General features: G+C 44.1%; 1 protein-coding gene across 1 annotated transcript in view; it reads left to right on the plus strand.

Moving 5' to 3' along the window:
* Positions 1–24,137, plus strand: part of LOC144818685 (dynein axonemal heavy chain 6-like) — a 1,395,111-nt gene that overhangs the window by 1,350,040 nt on the left and 20,934 nt on the right. The gene's annotated exons all lie outside the window — the stretch shown is intronic.

A 24,137-nucleotide genomic window follows, 5' to 3' on the forward strand; every position in this document is an offset into this window, starting at 1 on the left:
GCTGAGCCTGAGCCTTTTTCCAGCACCGCTGCTCAGTAAATATATTAGGGAGAGATTAGGATTAGGAGAGAAGTGGTGGAGAGGCTTGTTGTAGCCGAAGTTAGAAGTGAAAGTAGAAAACAAGGTGAGTGTGTAAACACCAGCTCTCATTGTAATTCACCATTCTGAGTACAAAAACTGTGAACGCTATGAGAATTTTGCCTTAGGCAAATACCAACGTATGAGATTCCTGTTTCCACAGTCAAGGAGCAATTCCAAACCAGTTTACCAGCTTACATGTAACACGATCCACAATTTATGTGAAGAACGGCTTTTTAAGGCAACCATAGAATCAATCAGCACTGCGCTGAGAAGGAAAAGCAATTAATACTAAACACAAGCGCAGGATCAGGGGACCAAACAATGCAAAAGTCAAGAAAGTGAAAGCACGCTTGGGGCACTGAATTTAATGAAAGCGCGTCCAGCCTGCAGTAGGGCAAAACTCATGAAAGGAAAGTGCATACAGACTAAATAAGACGTGCCGTGTAACATCCGAACTAAAAGGGCCAGTCGCCATGGGAGGGTTCAAATGTAGACAGGGAGGGACTACAAGACTGTGAAGCCAGCATTTAAGAAGTACAATGCCACAAGCCAATAAAAAATATGGGAGGAGAGTGGGCAGAGCTTCACATCCCTAACTCGGTACTGCATGCCTCACAGAGCAGCGCATGCACGCTGCCCAGGCTCGACCTAAAAAGGCATGTTCACTCTACTGATCATTATTACTTAAAACAAAGTATGCTGCACCACTGCAAACATGCTACTCAACTTCTGCTGAAGGCAGAAACCTTCCACCACGTGATGGTAGCACTTTGGGCAACCTCCCGGTGTAAGAAAGATTGCAATCTGAGAGACAGCCCTTGGTCATGGCACACATGCACTATTCATGTTCACCACGGACAAAAAATTAGCATCAGGAATCCAGATATCAAAGCAGCTGGGGCACTCAGAGAAGGGGTACACATCCATTACCATGGGGAGGACTTTAATATCCCAACCATCTGTAAGGCTTTATGCAAGTTAGGTAAAACCTTATTGTAAAGCCTTCTCCACTGTGCTTAACAGAAAAAAAACTTTGCAAACTGGTTAATTGGGGGCAATTACAATGGCTACTTCCCATGTGAACATTGTTACATAAAAAAGTACTCTATTCCCCTTCCGGTCGAGTTACACATAAAACATTGCAAAATCACACATAGGTGCAGTGCAAAAAAATTGTCAGTGTTATGCCTGAGCAAACAGAAAACATGATTGACACCCCTCCTTTCCCCGAGATATACTTAAATGTAAATTATGTGGCAGTTAGCATTTTTCTCGCCTTTAATGTACAATGCAGGTAATCTATGGGTAGGCCCAGAAAACGCTACATGTGATATATGGCGTAGGCAGTGCCCCGTATTTCTCATGTATACACTTCTGGTATATACTTCTGGGCAGTTAGTGTTTCTTCCCTTCCCTCTGTGAATCACTGTAAGCTCTGAGGCAGGCAAGAGTGTCCCTCTTCCTCGGGAAACACTGCATGCAATAAATAGGTTAGTTTGGATACACTGACTCGCTCTTTCAGTCTGTCTCCCCATAATACACTGTCAGATCTTTCAGACAGGTAATTCACCCGTTGTCTCCTAGGTTGTACTTCATGTAACCCCAGCCAGCACATCTATAATATGGCCAGGGACTACCTAAACCCCCCTCCCTTATCAAACCTTATTAAATGACATGAGAGGAATTTCTTTGGAAGCGGGGGTCGTGCAACCCCCGGCCGTATTTATTAAACATAAAATTAAACAAAAAATTGAAATAAACAAATATTTACATGAGTATGCAGAAAACATTTGCATTACATTGATTACAATTGATAAATACAGATGCCAGATGGCTAACCTTAACATAATTCTAGTACAAAGGTATTTCCTATTCGAATCTAACATATCATCCATAATCATACAGCATTTACTTTTATGCGTATCCTATTTGGTCCTACGGCAAGGTCACTAACTGGTGTCAGATCCTTATCAATTACCCACGCCCTCCAGGGGCAGTGCCCGCGGTTTGGGGTGGCCAAAAGGGCTGAGAAGATTGAAATGTCTAACCCCCGTTGAAGGTTTGCACTGAGTTAGCAGGTTGTCTTGGCCCAAACTGATCCAACCATGAGATTCTGTCAACCCGGTCCCAGGAAAGGGATGGGTCATATGCCCTAGCCTTCCTGAAATTTCTATCATATTCCTTCCAACCTAGGCCCCCATATTTGGCATGAGTCATAGTAATCCTACTCTGGTAACAAGCCATCTCTGCTTGTGTGTTAGGGAAGCGCTCAACTGTTATTGCCATGAATACTGAGAAAGCCCTAATCCAGTTGTTCAAATTCTCCTCTACCCTGAATTTCAACAATTCACTACGCCATTTACTAGGAAGCATCCAATCTTTCTGTTTCCTTGATTCCTCCCTTTCCCTTTTGTCCACAAGCAGAGAGAACATATTAACGTAACTACCAGACAATATCATTTCTTTCACTTCCCGCTTAACATGCCTGGCCAGATGTTCCCTGACTCACCCACGCCCAGTAATGGCAATGTCACTTCCTTACCTATTGAAACCACTCCAGCTGGCTCCGTCAGCTTCTCCTTCCCCAGGCTGCTTACTGGCACTTCTTTGTTGATTCCTAATGGGGGAACCTCACCAGTTGGTTGGGGAAGAGATGGAGTACCGGCCCTTCGCCTGGCGCACCACCTGTTGTTGCAGTAAACTGTACCACCATCTTTTTTGCCTCAGCCAAAGGGTCTTCTCCTACCTCTTGTCCCCCAACTGATGTTGGCAGCATCCCCGCCCTCCCTAACCAAGGGAGAACCGCCGCTAACTGTGCCACTAATTCCTGTGGGACCTGATTGGCGCCTGCAGGGGCACCTGATGGGACCCCACCCTGCGGGGCCACCCCTACAGGGACCATTGGGATAAGTGTAGGGACCACTGGGACAGGTGTAGGGACCACTGGTACAGGTGTAGGGTCCACTGGGACAGGTGTAGGGACCACTGGGACAGGTGTAGGGACCACTGGGATAGGTATGGGGACCCCTGGTATAGGTGTTGGGACCACCGGGACAAGCTTAGGGAACACCGGGACAGGTGAAACCCCCCCTGTGGGACAGCCCCCACAGGGACCACTAGGACTGGGACCCCAAAGGGACCCTCCCCCGAAAGAAACGCACCCGATGGACTGGGCATTTCCCCTACCCCCCCTAGATGGGGGACTGACACGGGAGCTTTTGGCAGAATCTTCCCTTTCTTGGGTCTAGCCCACCTGGGAAGTGGTTCTAATTCCCCCCTGGGTTTGGGGGGCACTATGTTGTACTCAGGTCTCTCAACCGCCCCACTCTGACCCTCAACTATCTCTCTGAGGTCTGCCAAGCTCTGCCCTATCTTATCAACCTTTTTCCATCTTCTATCCATGGTCACCATCTTGCACATCGTTGTTTCCATCATGTGCTCCATGCGGGAGCACTTCTCGCCACGTTTTGACCTGCTGGCCATAGCTCATGTTCCCTCTTGCAGGGTTACTTAGAAAATGTTAAACAATAACACTGCGTACATAATGGTATCCACACTTAAGTAATTACTCCTGCTGAGAGAGACCCCACAATATTTCACAGGCCTGGTACCTTGGCCAGGTCCTTACCTTAGCCCTGTTGGAGGCACACAAACTGGGTGTAAGCACCACGCAACTGGAGCCGCGCCACACCAGCTAACCTGGGGGTAGGCGAGTTATCTCAAGCCCATGCGGCCCACAAAAGCAGTGAAATGCAGGCCTGTCTGTGTCCTCTTCAAGTGATGCTTTTCGTGTCGCCTCCGGTGCCCTACCGCGGTGAGTCTCCTTGTTTGCACTCTACAATGAGAAGCAGAATATTAGTTAACTGACAAAACATCAATCAGTGTTGCTTTCTGTATACTCTTGAAAATTCACAAAATGCATTAAAATTGAGTTCCACACAGTATGTAGAAGGTCCTTGATGGGAGTGTGCTGTTACTAGCTATTCCACCAATGCACACATGGCCCCAAAGCAGCGCACAACGTAGCTAAATACGCTTGCTCCCTTAAAACAGCACTTAGACCAAGGTCACCCACTGTTCTCCGAATGTGCGTTGGTTGTAGTAAACCAGTAAAACTATTTTTAAAACAGTGATGCTAACAACACTCTCTTCTTAAAACCCCGATGTACAAGAGCCACAACAGTCCCCCAGTGCTACCTCGAAAGTAGCTGTCAGCAATTCCTTAATAAACGAGGTCTACGTATTTCTTAAACGGGGGAGTCTTGGGTTACCTACAGCGTAATTTAAGCGGGCTGGAGAGCGGGAGGAAAGCTCCGTAGGGGGGAGTCAGTTGGAGCACAGCACTGGTGATCCCCGGATTAATATATAGCCAATCCTGTTATTCTGTCCCAAGGCGGCAAAATAGATTTTTCAAAAACCCTCCTTTTTTAAAGGGGGCGGGAGAACAGAAGAAAGCTCCATAGCAGTCAGAGCACAGTGCGGACCTGCACCTGCCCCCGGTACCTTATAGAAGTGCCGTTTGCGCTTCTCTTAAACCCAACATCTTTTGTGAAGCGGGGGCGGGCCCGTGTGTCCTCGTAACGGCCGAGCTGCCCTCGCCTGAACACGCCGCCTGCTACTCTCCCGCAGTAGCGCTATTCTTCTCCTGAATGCTGCCCACGCCGCCTGCTCCTGAACATGCAGGGGAAAGACAAAAGGAAAAACACGGGAGACGCCAAAGATCTCTCCTGCGACTCCGGAAACACCACTGCCTCTCTTCTACCGTCCGAGATGCTCGTAATTCCAGCACGACCAATTCCGCCTAAAAGGAAAAAGAAAAGAAAACAATTACAGAGGCTGGTGTGGCAGGCTGTGGAGCGCGTACTCAAAGAGACTGACTCTCACGCTGCTCAGCCTTTTAACCCTTTCCTGCCAGCCGGTTCTAATCGGCCTGACCTTCGCTCCTCATGTGACCCGGAAGTGATTCTATCACTTCCGGGTCACTCTAAGGACAGGGGACCAACCAGCTTAGGGTGTAGTGTAGTTCCTATTATCCCAATAGGCTCTGCGCATTGGAATAATACCTCCAATAGTATAGACCTAGACCAGACGTTAACTAGGTCTTCTACTGTCGATATTAGACTTAAAGTTTTGGGTTTGCCAGCTAGCTCAGAGTTCACTAGAAACTTTCTCGAATAGGCAAGGAGGAGGTAAACCTCCCTGGATAGACAAGAAGGGATTTAGTTTCTGACAACCATAGAACATGACAACTTTGCTCTCCCCTAATCAAGAGTATATCTCTAGAGTCGTGTGAAAACAAAAGACAACTTATTTTACTCAGTCAGTACGTGCATTCTTAGTTTCACCAGATTGTAGAGAAAAGGAAGAGACGGGCGTGTTCAATAAAAGATGTTATTTATTGATCAGTCTCTTTTCTCGTACAAGAGAAATGAATCGATATTATTGCAATACTTATGGTTAAGTAAAGTGCATACAATAAAAGCAGAAGTATAAAATAATACTGTAAAAGCATTGATATGGTTTCTAAGCCATATGCTATTTAAAATGGATAGAATATATACATACACATATACATTTAACTAATCGTACTCAACTGGTGCTTCTAACCACGCCTACCCCGGTGTACCTGACCTAAGCCTAATACGTGGGCTGGAGTAGAAAGTAGCAGTTTGAGTTAAGTTTGTTTTTGCCAAGTGACTGACTCAAGAATTCTCTGCAAGGGGTTATTCAGTTCTGTACCTGAGATCTAGGATGGTTGAGGGATGGTATCTCTCGTCTGTGGTCTCGATATTCCAAGCTGCCTGCAAGGGCTGCTCGGAAGCGCCAGAGCTGGATTTCTCGGCAGGAGAAAGGCAGCGTCTCGTTCTCAGCGCGTCAGGAAGGCGGGGCAGCGCCAGTGGGCTTCGCTCTCTGCTGGGCTTCGGCAAGTCTCGCTGCTCCGATCTCGTCACCACCGCGTGTGTTTGCTTAAGGCAATGTCGGTAATATTTATACCTGTAAGGTGCCGAGATTGACGTAAGGATGGACATAGATACGTCAATAAGGATGTCATACGAGCTGGTCGTTAGCACATTCTTTTACTGAAGTTCTTTGAGAAATCAAAACAATGGCCGCAGGGATTTTCCCAGGTTGTCATAGGTTTGATTTGTTTTGAGAACTCCGTATGCCTTATCAGTGGCTGGAGGAATATTGCTTGCCTAATTAGATGGCAAGCGTTATGACCTAATCAGATAACGCGCTCCTGTGCCGTGGTCTGGCTTAATCAGATAACGGTTTCTGCATCATGGGATGGCTGCTAGTTAATTTGTTAACCATAATAGGGTCAGGAATAGGGGGATCTATACAGAACCTATAGGAATACATCACACCCACTCCACGCTAACTATGGCCATATTTACGAATCTAGGCATAGTAAAACATACTGTAGAGTATCGTGTATACCTTACCACCCCAAAATACACATAATGCATTTCGAAATTATGTAATATACGGGAAAAAAATAGTCACATGTACTATATGCACTTAAGCAGTAGAATAATGCTAAATTAATCACGCATATGTATACATTATTAGTAATCGAATATGAGAATTACACATGAAATGGCTCTTAATACAGAAGAAAAGTTCGAGACCACTTCATCACAGTTCAAAAATATTTATGAACATACCAGCGGGCAGCTAATGTCTATGAAGTTTCTAAAAACGGAAATTAGTTCTCCAAGAATAGTTCTTACTTTAAGCAGAAGATAAGTGTCTCGAAAAAATTATAATAAAACATTTTTTTGGGGGGCTGCTAAAAAATTGCTGTCCGTGGACTGGAGGAAAAAGTTGATCTTGCTACTTTATTATTAAAGTTGAAGGCCAAATTCAAGGTGTCGGGAACGCCGTGTGCTAGCTTGTTCAAGAGTCGTTATTTCTGCTCTGGTGAGAACATCATATCATTGAGACTGCTGAAAAAGCTGTCAACAGCTTCCTGTGAGAGTTCCACTAACTCGGAAAAAGATGTAACCATGCATTCATGTGCATGATTGTCTCCATTGACGTTTTGAGTAGTATTGCTGACAGAAGGTTGTACCTGATCGATGCTGCTTTCATCTTGATCTTCACTACCCCTTAATCGTAGTGGTGAAGTTTCCACGAATGCCGTCATCAGGATTGGCAGCCGTTGAGGGCAGCACAATGCATGAGCCGTTACCGGACCCAACAATGTTTCTGCATCCATTGGCGCATCCGATTGTAGCGTCAGACAGGTGTCCAACACGCATTCTTCTCCGCACAGCATGCACCTTAATACAGGTAAAACACATCTTTGCCATATCGGCCGAAATGAAAGAAACCAAGTCATGTTCAGGTCTCTAAGCCGGGTTAGTCCCAGGATTTTTGATATCCGGTCCCGGTATCCAATGGCTCGGATTGTTTCTTCCCTTGTCGCAGGTGTTTTGTTTGTGACATGGTTTGCCATAACGAAATATAAGGACTAAGAATAGGATTCCTGCAATTAGTCCCAAAATGAGGGGAACTCCTCCAAAAATCGAATGGACGAGGTCTGAAAAAATACCCAGTATGGCTTTGAATGGTGTTAATGCTCCTGAAAACAATGTCTTAAATACATTTGAGACTCCACTGGTATCAGAAATATTTAAGATTTCATTCAGGATTTCTGCAAAATGTATGGGGGAATTAGTTGATAACAATGAGTGAATCTCTGCAGTCGTCCTTGCGACTAGGAGATCATACGTTTCTTTTGATGACGTGAGCCTGGTCGGCGTCTGAAGAAGCACTGTTTTCATTCTGCTTAAAGTATCAATTCGAATAGAAGTAATTTTCAAGTTAGGCCATGTCCTTGCCTCCCTGTCTGGAAAGGAGCTGGGGAACAATAAGCGTCCACAGCACATGACCTTCGCAGTCGTACTTATGAGATAAGGAACCACGGGCAGTAGACTACAACATCTGCGATCCACAATTAGGATGTAACTCCCATTATAGAGTCTTTTAAAGAATGGTTCTATCTGTGTTGCAGGTGTGCCTAGCTGGTGACATGAAAGGTTATTTGAGTTCCCTTCACAGGCTCCATGCAAACTAATTCCATTACACAGACGTGTACCGCTTAGTGACATTGCACAATTATTGCCACTAAGGAACACTTTCTGTCCTTTATTACTGACACATGCATGTGAATAGGGCAAGTTCCATGTTGACTTAATGTACCCTTTTCCCAATTTTTCGTACATGCCAGCCTGTATATATTTTTGGCAGTATTGAAACCTGAAAGTAGATATCGGAATATTAATTATCCCATGTATTATCCATTCAATGACAGGTCGTTCTGACATTGTCAATGGTAATCTCTCGAGTTTCTCAATGCTCAGGATTGTATAATCAGCACCCTTTTGTGCCATACTGATTTGTTTATCAGTAAGGTTAAAGATGTTGAATAGTGACGTTGTGTTGATTAAACGCCAAGGCACATAGCCTGAACGCAGATTTTGTAACGTCCATCCAAGCTGTATAATAGAACGCAATTGCGACTGACCGTGTTGTAACAACAGTAAGTCTTGCGATATTATGTCGATTGCTGAAGACACAATACTGTCCAATGAAAAAATTCTGGAGGACAGAGTCATTAACCCATTGTCCACTACAGAAAGCGATTTTTCCAAATTAATACGGTCAATTTCCCGTATACTTTCTGCTGTCTCAATTTGAGTTATCTTCCAGGCCTCGTTGTAAGCTGCATATATAGAGGCTGCTATGAAGCATTTTTGACGCTGTTTGCGCGGTCCCATAATGAAATCACGCAAGTCAGCACCATCAGTAAGTAAAGTCAGGTTTTGCTTAATTTCTGTCAGTGTGGAAGTTTGTAGCCATTGAAGGCAGAGTTTGCCCACACTGTAGGTGGTGATTATCCCTGGGTGTTGTCTTTGGGAATATCTAGGGTCTGGCCTGGTCAATGTGAACCCCTGTGTTTTGTTCAGGAATCTGTCTTGACAGTTATTAGTATCTGTGGGCCAGATTAACCATTGTTTCCAATCAGGATTTGTTCTGTTTTGGTTTAATACATAGTTTACGTCTATCTCTTCATCTGCAGAGTTATTGCTGTTCATTGTCGGTTTTGGAATAGACGGTTTATTTAAGTCTTTGATTTTGGCTAATCCAAGACAGGTAGTTTGTTGAATAGTGTCATTCAAGAATATAATTTGTTCTGGGATCATGCAGGCTCTAAACAATGATTCTATACCCTGAACTTGCCATTCTCTTGTACCCCAAACACTTTTTACTTCCACAGTTTTGTCCCAATAATCAAAACCAAATGTATTCATTTGTTCAAAAAATGAGTCAGAATATATCAATTTTGTGTTTGTAAGCATGGTTTTTGTTCCTGTCTTATTTGACAATTTAAAATAAAATGTTTCAGCTTTACTTGTATTGGACCCTGAAAAATAAGAATATTTGTCATAAACGGTTCTTGAGCTTCCTGTTGGAGGGGTTGCACAATGTTCCCATTGATTATAATTTAAAACATTTCTAGGTTGTGCAGATTTATGTAGAAAATGGTTACCATAGTGGTTGTAGCAGTACATACTATCATAATTAGATGAACCCTGCAAATAATCATGTTTGGTAAATTTAGCAGACATCACTAGGTCAGACATCATGTCATTAATACTTTCAAAGTCCCAATCATCAGCAAATGAGTTTGGTTTTACAAAGTCACTCAACGAGATCTTGATTTGGTGTGGATATTTGAGGATTTCAACCGGACCATAAATTTCATAGTCAGTATTGTCCCATGCTACCCCACCCAGTATAGGATTGGCTGTGAAGTTGACTGAAGAAAGTTCTCTTTTCTCGACGTGTGAAGACGTGTGTGGCTTGAGGATCAAGTTGATTTTCTGGCTTGCTGTGTCCATTTTTGCATATTTTCCCTCAATGAAGCGTCCCAAGCATAGTATCTTGATGAGCCAAAGTATGAGGATAAATACACCAAAGGACACCCAAAATTCAATCCATGGAGAAATCAGATAGGTTTCTTTCAGCTGTTTCAAAAGTTCCTTAGCTTTGTCTTTAAGCGTTTTCGTTGATGGTTGTGTCTTTGATTCACTGAGGTCTTCAGAGGAATCATTGAAGTTTATGAAGTAGCCGGATGCTGTTCTATCAATTGTTCCAATTGTTTCAGGATTACTGTTTCTTGCATATTCATTTGTTACTTCATTGTAGGTTGGTGTGTCTCTACTAAACGTTTTTATTTGGGTTTTCAGAGGTGTGAGTTCCATTGCATTGTTGCATAGTCCTTGTTGTTCTTCTGTAGGCGTTTCGAATGTGATTAGCCTTTTAGTTAGCACCTCTGTACTTGTAGCAAACCTCGGTGTTCTACTACTTATCGGGAGTCCACTTGGCCTACTGTTTGTTATCGGCCACATGATTGTGGTTTTACCAGGTCGATGGATACAACTCGGTTCTCCTTTTTACCAGCAAGCGGCGGTAGTACAACTGATCTTGTCCCGTTGATGGACAAGACAGGAACTGCTTTTCTGTAAGAAGGCCCAAATTCCTTCTTTACCGCGATCTTTTCTCTGACTAGATCCCCGATTTTTGGAATCCAGACAGGTCTTGCTGGGACAGGCGGTGTTTCTTCAGTGGTTATTGGCTGTTGTTTCAACTTTATGTTGCTCAGGTCTTTTCTTGTTTCGTTTAAGTCCTGCAAAATAGCCAAACGATCTTTGATATCAAAGCTTTTTTCTTTCACCACTGAAGTCTGACTGTCAAGATCTAAGACTAACATCCTAGTCCCAAACAATAATTCGTACGGACTGAATCCCTTCAGAGAATTTCTTGGCAGGTTATTTAGACTACGTTGGACACTTATTAGATGTTTGACCCACCCAGCTCCCGAACCTAATACCTTTGCTGTTATAGATTGCTCTCTGCCTTTGGTTTTTTCTTTACACCATCCCGTATCCCTCAGGAAGGAAGTGAGAAGATTCCCGCAAATGCAATGCTCATTCTGGCCAAGCACTCCCCACAAACCCAATAGGCAAATGGAAAGATATTGGTCAGTACGTAGCATGCTTCTAGCATATATGCCATTATAGACTTGCAAATCTTGATATAACAGTTCTGGCGTCAGCCGAAAGTTGGGGTCTACATTATAAGTGAAAACTAGTCTCTGTATGTTAATACGACGCATTTTTCATATTGGGATTTATTTTTTATTGTTGATCCTTTCTGGTGTGAAACTCCAAGGTTATATACCGTTTCTTTCACCACTGCGATTTCTGTTACAGTTTGGGCAGTTTTTACAAAAATGGTATGATGCAGGCTCATGCCTGGCCACCAGTACACTGATTGTAATTCTTCCAGAGAATCTTTTAGTTTGAGGTGTCTGAGACCCTCGCCCATATGTGCGTCTGCTATTAACAAGCCTCTCCTGTCCATGTTTGGAATCACTCCATCCCCCACTCCAGGGATTCGAGCAAAAGGAACGGAGTTCGCATCGATTATGTATGTATATTTGAGTGGGTAACTGATCGGTAACGCTGAGCAGTCGCCTTTTGATGACGTTTTCACCGCCAGCATTGTTTCACCGTCAATGTATTTTACTGCACGCTTTTTTCTAGCTACGGAAGCCGATTCAGTTGCTACCGCTGTGGCTTTCTCAGCCAATGAATTCCCTGCAACGTGAACGCCATCACGCTGATGACTCAGTGAGTGTATCACGTGAGTCTTTGGTAGTTCTTCTTTTAACAGAACTATTTGTTCCCAAAGCAGTTTTTGCTTTATTGTTGCACTTGTGTCATCTTTGTAACCGTTTTGAATCCATTTCTGTAAATCGCTGTTATATGATTTGACGCAGTAATACGAATCGGACACTATGAGTGTCGGGAATTCGCGATCTGCATTATCTAGCGCCATTTTCAATGCTATTATTTCAGTCTGTTGTTCTGAATTAGTTTCTACTGAGTGTGTTTTTGTTAATAGAGGTCTTAGTATACCTCCGCGCCACACTTCTTTTGAATCTCACATGTGGGGTTGTATGCTTGTTCTCCCCAAACGGATGGTTGAGCATGTCCGTCTGTATAGATTACACAAGCGTACTGTCGTAATGGCAGAATGTCGATTGGCAGAGGGAATATTCTTTCATATTCTAGATATTTTAGTTCCTCTAGTTCTGGATCAAAGTAGTATTTTACTTTGTCCATTGTAATGGAATTCACCCATTGTATCCATTCCGGATTCAATGCTGTTGTTGGTAAATTACACGGGGTTGTTAATGCCTCAAAGGCTGATTCTGCTGTTCTGACTGTGATGTGTCTACCGTCAGCTTTATCTTTTTCTCTAGCTATTGCGGTTTGAACTGCATGAACAATGTTTTCTTTAATGCTGAATTTCTTTTCAGCTTCTGTGTACAAGTGTGATTTGAATGCAATTGGTACCTTTTCTCCCTCGTTAGAGGTCAGGTATGTGAATCCGCATCTTCCTGGGATGACTCGAATCACAAGGTTGCGTGTGTTATCACGTGTTTCTAATTTTGTTTTAATTAACATATCTGTTTGTAAGGATCTCAGAATTTCTGTGTGTGTTTGAGTCCAATTGTTTTTTTTTAAATCTGGTTTTATTAGATCATAAAGGGGTTTGACCCTTTCTGCCTAATTTGCAATGTATGTTCTTCCGAAATTTAGGAAACCTAGAATTGACTGTAGGTTTTTTAGTGTTCTAGGTGCTTGGAGTACGGCACATTTCTCTAGGAAATTGTCAGCCAGGCTTTTGCCTTCACTTGATAATTCATATCCTAAGAACAGGACTGTTAGATGGGCAATTCTAGATTTTTTAAAGTTGAATTTGTAACCCTCTGCTGCGAACCCAAGTATTATGGTGTTCACTCTCTTCAAGTGAGTATCCAAGTCATCATCTGTTAGGTATATGTCATCGACATAAGATAATGCTTTGTCATCATATGTTTGTAGTAACTCTGTTACTCTCGCTGAGAATAATCCTGGGCTGTTCTTGTACCCCTGGGGTAACCGACAGAATTCTTTTTGAGCGCCATTTATTGAGAACGCTGATAAGTATCTGCTCTCTGGTGCTATATTTTGACAAAAGAATCCATTAGAGATGTCTAATGTTGTTTTATATTTTTTGCGCACTAGGCTATTCATTAGTGCAGCACAATGCGAGTTTTGTACTGCAAAAGTTTTGCAACATGAGTTAAGGTGTCTGTAATCCAAAACTAGACGATATGAATTGTCTGGTTTGGAGACAGGAAACAAAGGGTTGTTCATTTGTGAGGTGCAAGTTTCAATCACCCCCTGGTATTCTAGTTGATCTAGAATTTCTTTTACCTGTTTTTTAGCTTCTTGCTTGATTGGATACTGCCTTTGTGCAGTAGGTTGTGATTTTAACTGGATTTTGTGTGGAGGAGATTCTTCATCCCACCCCACATGATTTTTATATAAAGCAGGAGCTTGAGCTACTGCCCACTTTCTTGCACGTGTATATTTTTTATGAATTGGAATATGATTTGAGAAGGCAGGCATAATTATTTCTTCGCCGTGTGGGCACTCCCTGACAAACTCTGGTGGCCAATCTTTTTCAGCTAGAAGGATGTCATAGCCCTTGGAGAGATTATCCCAAAAAAGGCCCCTTATTTTTCTAGTCTTATCCCCTTCTATGCGTAAAGTTATTTCATATATTTTGTGAGGTTTGCTAACTCTGGTGTCTGCAGTTTCCACTTGAATGTATTCATTCGTGTCTACTGTCTCCAGATGATTCATAAGGACTTTGCGTGCTATGCTCACTTCTGCTGCGCTGTCTAGCATTGTCTGAGCCCACTCTCCGTTTTTCAGCTGTGTCCTCAGTATTCTCGGCATTGTTGAATACTTTAATACTGGCTACCTTCTTCTTTGGAAACTGTAATTTTTTATTTGGATGAGCAGGTTCCTTGTCTTTGGACTTGACGTGCCCTTCCCTGGGTTCCGATCGTCCTCTTCTTTCCGATTTCTGCGAGGAAGTCTGAAAAGATTGAGAGGGACGTGTATCAAAATCTTGATATCTATCAGGTTTCTTTATGTTATCCCTATTTCTAAGGTTGTATCTTTTCACAGAGGGCTCCCTTTGGGGAGACTTGGGTCCTTGGTCCGGAGATCTTTCTCTCCGCCGAGGAGACCTTCCTCTGGACTGGAATCTTTTTTCTTTTGGATTGGATTGTTTGTTTCCATCCCAGTTCTTCTTTTGACTGTTTAGATTATTTTTAATAAATATTTTTTCAGGACTTTCAATTAGTTGGGGCTTCACTGGTATTCCACCCAAACTATCTCTACCTAGTTCTTCATAGGATTTTTCTATAATTCTGGCAATTTCAGCTGGTTGGTCTGCTATATCTGTCTCTTTTAACCTCTGGCGGATCGCCACATTCGCTGCTTCTCCTTTTATGTTGGCTAGTAATATTGCCGAGACCTGCTTGAAGTCTTTTAGTAATTTCATACCGAGAGTTAAAGCGGGTTCTGGACCGTATTCGTCTTGAATTTGTTTTAGCACATCTGGTATTACTGACATGGATGGAACTCCATGTGTTTTTGTGTAAATGGAAGCAAAGACTGTACCCCAAGTGTCACAGTCCTCCACGTGTGGTGCGATTCCCATTGGAAGACAGATAGTCAGAATCCTGTGTTTTTCTACCGGGGTGGTATCTGGGAATACCGCCTCTATTTGGGTGATTTTTTGTGCTAACCAGAATGGTATTTGTTCCCGTTTAGCTGGTACTTTACCTAGGCAGGACTGTATGTTCTGTGGTGTAATTTTATTTGTGTTCCCCTGATGAGGGGTCAGCTGTGGAATTTTAATTACTGGTTGGATAGTTGAAGTCCGCATTACATATTGGACTAATTGTCTATATATTTTAATTAATTGTTTTAGTTGTACTAAAACATCTGCTGCAGACATTCTTTCGATGTCTGGATGTGGTGTGTATCCGGCTAGGACCGGCCACGTTGCTCCTGGTCTACCTAGTGGACCGAGCCTGGTGATGTGATTATTATGTTTTAGGGCGCCATTAAACAAGAGCAGGTGCTCTTGGAATTTGAGTGGTACTTCCACTTCCTCGAAAGGAGTGTACTCATTAGGAGGTTCCTCTATTTTATAATAGTGGAACTCCTTTGTTACAGCATTTGCTGCTGGAAAGTTTATCCATGAATAGAATACCTCTGTCTGCCGATATTCGTGTGCCTCAATTACGAATATGACTGTACCACCTCTTGGTGTCAGTCCATTGTCTATAAGTTTTAACGTTATAGATCTTCTTATGTTGACCGGGATGAGTTTTATATCCGGGTCTGCTTCTTGCATAGTATTATCAGCTTCTATTAGTTCAGCTGCTAATCTAACTCTCTCTCTTTCATCATCACTTTCTGACATTTTAGTGTCAGGAAGGTTATTCTGTTTGTTTGCAGATCAGGTTCCTTATGGAAACAAAGATTAGATGCACAATATTTTGGAACAGTGTATCCTTCAACGTTGATTGAACCAAGAACCATACATAGGAGTTCCCTCCTGCGAGGTTTGGCGGATTTGACCTCTCACCCACTCCAGACGTCTTTGGAGTATTATGGGAAAAAAGGGGTCTGAGTGAAAGAGCACGACTGAGTTACTCTAAAGTCTTGCGTTAGTTTTATCGCCTTTCCAAACGTTGGGCGCCATGTAGTGTAGTTCCTATTATCCCAATAGGCTCTGCGCTTTGGAATAATACCTCCAATAGTATAGACCTAGACCAGACGTTAACTAGGTCTTCTACTGTCGATATTAGACTTAAAGTTTTGGGTTTGCCAGCTAGCTCAGAGTTCACTAGAAACTTTCTCGAATAGGCAAGGAGGAGTTAAACCTCCCTGGATAGACAAGAAGGGATTTAGTTTCTGACAACCATAGAACATGACAACTTTGCTCTCCCCTAATCAAGAGTATATCTCTAGAGTCGTGTGAAAACAAAAGACAACTTATTTTACTCAGTCAGTACGTGCATTCTTAGTTTCACCAGATTGTAGAGAAAAGGAAGAGACGGGCGTGTTCAATAAAAGATGTTATTTATTGATCAGTCTCTTTTCTCGTACAAGAGAAATGAATCGATATTATTGCAATACTTATGGTTAAGTAAAGTGCATACAATAAAAGCAGAAGTATAAAATAATACTGTAAAAGCATTGATATGGTTTCTAAGCCATATGCTATTTAAAATGGATAGAATATATACATACACATATACATTTAACTAATCGTACTCAACTGGTGCTTCTAACCACGCCTACCCCGGTGTACCTGACGTAAGCCTAATACGTGGGCTGGAGTAGAAAGTAGCAGTTTGAGTTAAGTTTGTTTTTGCCAAGTGACTGACTCAAGAATTCTCTGCAAGGGGTTATTCAGTTCTGTACCTGAGATCTAGGATGGTTGAGGGATGGTATCTCTCGTCTGTGGTCTCGATATTCCAAGCTGCTTGCAAGGGCTGCTCGGAAGCGCCGGAGCTGGATTTCTCGGCAGGAGAAAGGCAGCGTCTCGTTCTCAGCGCGTCAGGAAGGCGGGGCAGCGCCAGTGGGCTTCGCTCTCTGCTGGGCTTCGGCAAGTCTCGCTGCTCCGATCTCGTCACCACCGCGTGTGTTTGCTTAAGGCAATGTCGGTAATATTTATACCTGTAAGGTGCCGAGATTGACGTAAGGATGGACATAGATACGTCAATAAGGATGTCATACGAGCTGGTCGTTAGCACATTCTTTTACTGAAGTTCTTTGAGAAATCAAAACAATGGCCGCAGGGATTTTCCCAGGTTGTCATAGGTTTGATTTGTTTTGAGAACTCCGTATGCCTTATCAGTGGCTGGAGGAATATTGCTTGCCTAATTAGATGGCAAGCGTTATGACCTAATCAGATAACGCGCTCCTGTGCCGTGGTCTGGCTTAATCAGATAACGGTTTCTGCATCATGGGATGGCTGCTAGTTAATTTGTTAACCAGAATAGGGTCAGGAATAGGGGGATCTATACAGAACCTATAGGAATACATCACAAGGGGTGCGCCTGCTGCGTCATTACTGCGCGACATGCTGGCCCCCGTGATCGAGGGAGGGGGACTGGTGCGCCCGCCATACTTGTGGCTTGGCTGATGCCGGCCCCGCCTTTCTCCTCCCTTCGTTCAGCAGTACCTCTTCATGTGGTGCAGAATTTTCATCCATGACTTGCATGCTATCCGGGCTTTGTTTTTCTTTTATCGGAAAGTTGTCTTCCCTGCAGTGTATGCCTTTTGCTGATTCTCTGGCTGATCGCTCACTGTCTGTGTTGTCCTGATGTGCATGGGGCACAAACAATGGAAAAGAGGCAGACAGAACTCATCATAGAAACAGCCGAAGGACTTGTTGCTTTTTCGTTTTTTAACTTAATCATAAATAATAGATAGAAACTAGCAATCACAGTGACAGGACGCTGGAAGCGAAATGGCTGCCTCCAGGGAGCCAAGCGACTGAGGTGGCGGGTGGGTTTGTCCTCCCCAATCATACAATGGTCCCAGGCGCTGTACCCTTGCATGCTCTTACTACTTTCACCGGTGGAGAATTGACCCATTTTGGCATTCACTAAGAGCAACCCCTTTAAGAGTTACTTGCATAGATATTGAGAGTTTAATTAACCCCATAAGAACAACTTAACAAACTCGTAGAAGTAGTCTTTTTTCTTGCAAAGTTAATTGTATCATTGTGACTCTATTTTTAGATGGCCTAAGCTAGTTGTACTTATAATTTGAGTCGTATTTCTTAAGGGTATCTGACCCTTACACTAGGTACCCATAGTAAATAAGCCTAAGCATAAGTAACTTGGCATAAATGTTTGAAAAAAGAATGAAAGCCAACCACACAGTCTTCCCTTGAAAGAACAAGGCCCAGTTATTATAAATATGGGGTTTTAATATGTATTAAAATGTTTTAGGACTAGTTCTTTATGTTATTTATACATATTTCTATTACAAGCAATGTGTTGTAAAACACAGCTGCGTTGTGGGATTTCTACAAGGTTTCCTTTTTCCCCACAGTCCCATTTATAAATTTGTATACCAACACAGTGGACCCTGCAAGGTGCATCTTGGCCACATTTAAATTTTAAGGTAATGACAGTTCACAAAACCATTGGGGTACGTAAATTTAAGTGTGCTGTCCAAAACACCTGATGTATGAGGCATATTCACTTTTGCAATTTTGCCATTAAAAAAACCTTCTTTGGAGCCATTCAAGTCTGAAAACTATCGCCCCATATCTCTGCTCCCTTTCTTGGCCAAAGCTACTGAATTCCTTGTGAACTCCATCCTCACAGAGTTTGTAGAGTCCAATGAGATATTGGACTCCTCACAAAACGGTTTCAGATCACACCACAGTACTGAATCTGCCCTGTTGGCAGTGACATAGCAACTTCGAAGCACTTTGGATGAAGGCAACTCTGCAGCTCTAATTCTCCTTGACCTCAGTGCCGCCCTTGATACTGTATTTCACGAGATCTTACTGCGCCACCTGCAGGGGATAGGTATCGGGGGTTCAGATCCTTTTTGGATGGTTGAACATTCCGGGTCACTGTACCACCTCACTGTTTGCAGGAGTACACCGTCCACCACGGAGTCCCACAGTGATCAATTCTGAGCCCTACGCTCTTTAATATCTATCTGCAATCCCTTGCAGTAGTAGCAAAAAATAAAAGGCTGTCATTATTGTTTTACGCGGTTGACACCCAATTGGTTATTTCCTTTTCTAGAAATTGCAAAAATAATCTCTCGAAGTTTCAGGAAGACACGCTGGCTATTGCAGACTGGATGACAGCAAACTGTTTGCAGTTAAACACCAGTAAATCTGAAATTCTACTGCTAGGGAGAGACAGTAATCTGTGGTCAGAGCAATGGTGGTCAGATGTGTTGAACTTTTTGGGGTATGGGTGGACAGTGGGCTGTCTTTCGAAGCCCAAACTAAAGTGGTCGCAGGGGTTTGGTTTAGGCTTCTGCACGGACTCAAGCCTCTTTTAAGGTTTTTTGACTCGCAAACTCACCAGACCATTATCCAAGCTACAATTTTATCTAGGCTGTATTATTGTAATTCCCTTTATCTAGGTGCAAATAAATCTGAGATCCAGCGTCTACAAAGGGTAAAAAATGTGGCAGTACTCACTCTGTTTGCTCTCCTAAAATTTTGCTCAGCGTCAGAGCTTATGCCTAAGCTACACTGGCTGTCTGTTGATAAAAGAATCCAGTTTAAGACATTGTGCTTTGCTCACAAACTTTTGACCAACCAAGCACCTCCTGTCTTATCTGATCTGTTGGCGCCGCATCTACCGCGACGGACGTTACGCTCAGCCAACCAGTATTTAGCTTGCAACCCCCGAGTCCTTCGAGCTAGAGCCGGGGGTCACACTTTTAAGGCATTAGCATCCGGACTCTGGAATTCTCTTCCGATGTCCATCAGAGGCATTCAGAACCATGTAGTTTTCAGAAAGGCTATAAAAACCTGGTTATTCCCGACCTAATCTCACTTCCTCGCTGCTTTTCTATCTTGCAACGTGTTACCTGGGTAGCGCTGGGATGCCCTGTCACTGGGGCAGCAATGCGTTGTACAAATCTTTCTAACATAACATAACAATTCAAAAATTGTGCATTTGCACTGTGAGGTGATTTACTCACATATAATATTAAAGCAGTATTATGTGTGAAGTGGGCCTCCTGGGGTGGTCGGCATTGGAAAGTTAGGGAAGGCTTAGCTGTTCACAGATTTTTAAAAGGCACATTTCCAATCTCTGGTAGCCAGAAACTGAAGACAATCACTATCCAAGACATTAATGGGTGGAGCACCCACTTCAATATGTGTGTGTTTCAGCTTACGCATGTGGGTACCTATAGGAAGCTGACTCTGTATATACTCTAACAAAGTAAGGTATAGTGTGCACAGATTCCAGTGGATCCCAGAGGTATAGTAGCAGCTAAATTAGATAATCGCTAACAGCTCTATCTATGGTAGTGTGGTTGTGCAGTTGGGCTTATCATAGGGTGTGTTAAGCATTTATTGTGTTCACTCTGGCAAGAAATTATGGCATACACTCAGGGACAGAGTCCAGACCAATTAGGTAAGTATAAAAAAAGGCATACTTATGTTTTATTTCTAGAACCAATCGGACCTTGCCACAGGAAGGTAAAATGTACTTTCAAATGCAAAGCTGTACACAGAAATGCAATTGTAAATGAAATTGGTATTGTTACAGGTTTGTATTTGCTTTCAAAACCGTTCAGAATACTTTGAAAATACTTTGAATTACTTTTGCATTACCTTTGAGTTACTACTACTACTCGGGGTGATATGCCTAGATATCACACTGTGAATCCTACAATACAGAGGTAAGTAAGACAATTTACTTTTCAAAGTACTGTTACTTTTGTTTCATACATAGAGCAGGTTGACACTTAGAACATTTCCGAGCAAAAACCATGGTGTGGGTTCCTATGGAGAAAAAGAATGTTATTGGCTTGCAGGTAAGTAACCAACTTATAATGCTGGGTTTCTGGGGTTAGAAATCAGGTTACCCAAGGTTCCAGGAGTTACTCGAGTTGCACCACCAGTAGCACTAGGGCAGCTGGATGCAGAGTGCTGAGGCCCAATGTTAGCTAATGGGCCTTCATGTAGGGGCTGCTCAAGAGCAGGCCACTGGCTTGTGGGAGCAAAGCTCCTGTGGTTAAGATCAGCACTGCAGGGGCCAACAATCAGCACAGGAGCTGCACCACCAGCGGCACAAGGGTGTCTGTATGCAGAGTTCCAAGAAAACCTTGTGAGCCCTGTTGATTCCAATGGAAATCTCTGGTTCATAAGAAAGGCTACAGGCTCGGGCAAGTAGGCTTCCTGAGGGCGACCACTGGCAAGAAAGGCAATTTGGGTTATTGGGGGATGCCTGGACATGGTCAGTTGGGCCACCTAAGGCAGTAGGGTGTCAGTTACAGAGGTGTCTTTAGGTGTCAGATTTTCTTACCAGCTCTAGTTGGGGAGACTCCTCAGGTTGAGGATGCAGGCGTTGGTTAAATGATTAAGGCAGGTTGGGGAATCCCAGGATCCCAGGTCTGGATCGCTGTGGAGACCTTCTTGTGGTGGCCGGCCACTCGAACTCTGGCAGTGGGCGTTGGTTTCAGAGTGGTGCAGAGCCGCAGATCTGACTGGATCCGGGGTCTGTGTTGGAGTCTTTGGTTGTGCAAATCCGGTGCTCACGGCAGACAGAGTCTTTTTGGGGAAAGCAGGACAGTTCCAACTGGTTCTGGATGGCTGCTGTACATGCCAGGGTTTCGCTGGTTGCAGGTCGAATTTGGGACAAGCAGGTAGGACTGCGGCCAAAGCAGTTGTCATCCTCTTCTTCCTTGTGCAGCTCGGCTCTTCGATCCTTCTTCTCAAATCTAAGGAGGCAAGGTTCAAGGTTGCCCCTAAATGCTAAATTCTGATGGATACATCAGCCTGTAGATTCCTCACCTTTTGAATTACCCCTACACCAGTATTCCACAGAAACGTTTTCATAGCTCTCCCATGTCGACGAGGGCAGTTTCGCTTGCAACTCCGTATAACGTCACCGGAGTCATAAGAAGACCTCATCTGAGATAAGTTCGCTTTTTTCCACGCCGTCGACGCGTAACGTTTTTTCTGCGACTCCCCATTTCCTTAGGTATTACTTTGTTCCAGTTTCTATCAGTGATGTGCAGTGAGATGGCTACACAAAAGAAGTCAGGGTTCAAGCCTTGAAGGGATTGTGGGGGTCATATGTCCATCATGGACCACCATGAAGATTGCCTTTGGTGCCTGCCGACGGATCACAACGTTGAAGGATGTTAGTCTTGTCAAAGGATGAATCCGAAGGCACTTAAGGAGTGGGAGGCGAAGCTAAAAGAACAATAGATGGACAGAATGCAGAATAATGTGAGAGGCAAAACTATTCATGGCCCGGGTGAGAAAGGAGAAGAGAGTCCCCAAAAGGTCGAAGTCGATGACCCCACACACCTCGAGGTCATCAAAGAAGCATGAAAAGAAGCGTCGACATGGCTCCCGGCGTCGGTCTTCAAAACGGAATTCTTTGAGGTCAGCTTCTCCGATCCAACGGCGTCATGGTAAATATGACATCTCACCTTCGCCCTCACCTTCTCTGCAGGCGATTCCGGTCCATTCTCCGACACCAAGGGATTCGTAGCTGCCCAGGGACTCATCTCCTGCTCCTCTGGCTTCACCTGCCCCAGCCCCGGAGTCCCGGCACTGCAGCCACAGCCCGCCACGCATCCTCGGTCGGATCCTGACCAGGCATTTCCAGATCCTTACCCCACCTGCTAGAATTGGGGGTCTCTAGTTGGCAGAAGTAGGTTCCTTTGAACAAATAGGGACCCTTGCGTCAAGTCAGGATAAGGGGCTACACTCCTAAAATAACCCCTGCTCACCCCCATGGTAGCTCGGCATGAGCAGGCAGGCTTATCTCAGAGGCAGTGTGTAAAGCATTTGTGAACACATACAGTAATACAGTGATAACACTACAGATAGACACCACACAGGTTGTATTATAAAAATAAGTATTTTTATATAGACTTAACACAAGGCCAAACGAAAAAAAACTCCACAATACTGTACTCAAGATGTGCTTAAAAAATAGGTTGGTCACTTCAAATCAGTCTCTAGCAACAGATAACTGCAACGTGAGTTATCACGACGTAGTGACAGGAGAAATCCCAAAGTACGGCACCGACCGCGAGGTGCGCGGCGTCGGGCCCAGAGTCAAACAGACCCCCAAAGAACGGTACCTTGGAAAAGCTATAAAAAACAAAGGCAGCTCACGGCGTGGGGGAGGTGTGGCTTCATTAGCGCTGCGTGGCGTCAGTTCCTTACGACCCCAGGGGAGGTCTAGACTTGGTTCCTTACTGCAGCGCAGGGGAGGTGAGATGACGGATCCTTACTGCTTCCGGGAGGTGACGTCAAGATGGTGCCGAAACCACGGTTCCTTACGATGTCGTGCTGTTGATGGATTATCAGTCACCCATGTCGAGGATCGGCTCCGTGATGTCGATGTCGATGTCAACTTCGGAGTCGATGCGGCCCAGCAGCAGGCATCAAGACCACAGCACAAGTCGGAGCAGGGCTCACAGCTTCAGGCAGGTTACGGCATCGCTAGCTTGTGTCGATGTGGCACGGCGGCCGGCGGCGGGTCTACGATGCAAGTCAAAGCAGCGCTCACGGCTTCGGTGCAGAAGACTACGTCGCTCGCCTGCATCGGTGTTGCAATTTCCTTCTGCAGCAGCTAAAACGGCAGTTCTAGATGCAGGTAAGCAGAAGGGGTGAAGTCTTGTATCCCTGAGACTTCAGGCAGGAGACAAGCACAAGTTCAAGCCCTTGGAGATCTTCCTCAAGATGATGAAAGCACACTCAGTCCTTTTTTCTCCTTTCTTTGGCAATGAAGTAACCACTGCAGGCCTACCCCAACAACACGCAGCATATGGGTAGTCTCTTCCTTCAGGCTCCCGGTTCTTCTCCTCAGAAAAGGTTTGTCTTGATTCCCAGAAGTGATCTAAAGTTCTGGGGTCTGGGTCCCCCCTTTTATACACCAAAATCCTTAGTCTCTGAAGGCAGAGAGTGTCTGTGCCTATTCCAAACCTGTTCTGTGCAGCCCTTGAGCACTTTGTTTACAGGACTCCTTCTCTTTCTTTGACAGTGTAGGCCAGGGACATCAGACGCACCACAGGAGATGGAGCCAGCATTGTGGAACGCAGGCCCAGCCTATTCAGGTCCCAGGTATTACCCTCCCACCAATCTACATGCAGATGGGCCTATTCAGCCCTGTACTTACGCACCCTGTCTCCTGGAAGCCCTCAGCCCCTGTCACTCAGAACCCAGACAAGGAATACACAACCTAGCGGAGGCAGGCTTGGACAGTTAGGCAAGAAAATACCTACTTTCTAAAAGTGGTATTTTCAAACATGGTCTGTTAAAACCAACTTCACTAAAAGATGTATTTTATCATTCTGAGTTCCGGCATACTAAACTCGAAT

This window comes from Lissotriton helveticus, chromosome 2_1 (assembly GCF_964261635.1).
Source record: "Lissotriton helveticus chromosome 2_1, aLisHel1.1, whole genome shotgun sequence".
NCBI classification, from domain to species: Eukaryota; Metazoa; Chordata; class Amphibia; order Caudata; family Salamandridae; genus Lissotriton; species Lissotriton helveticus.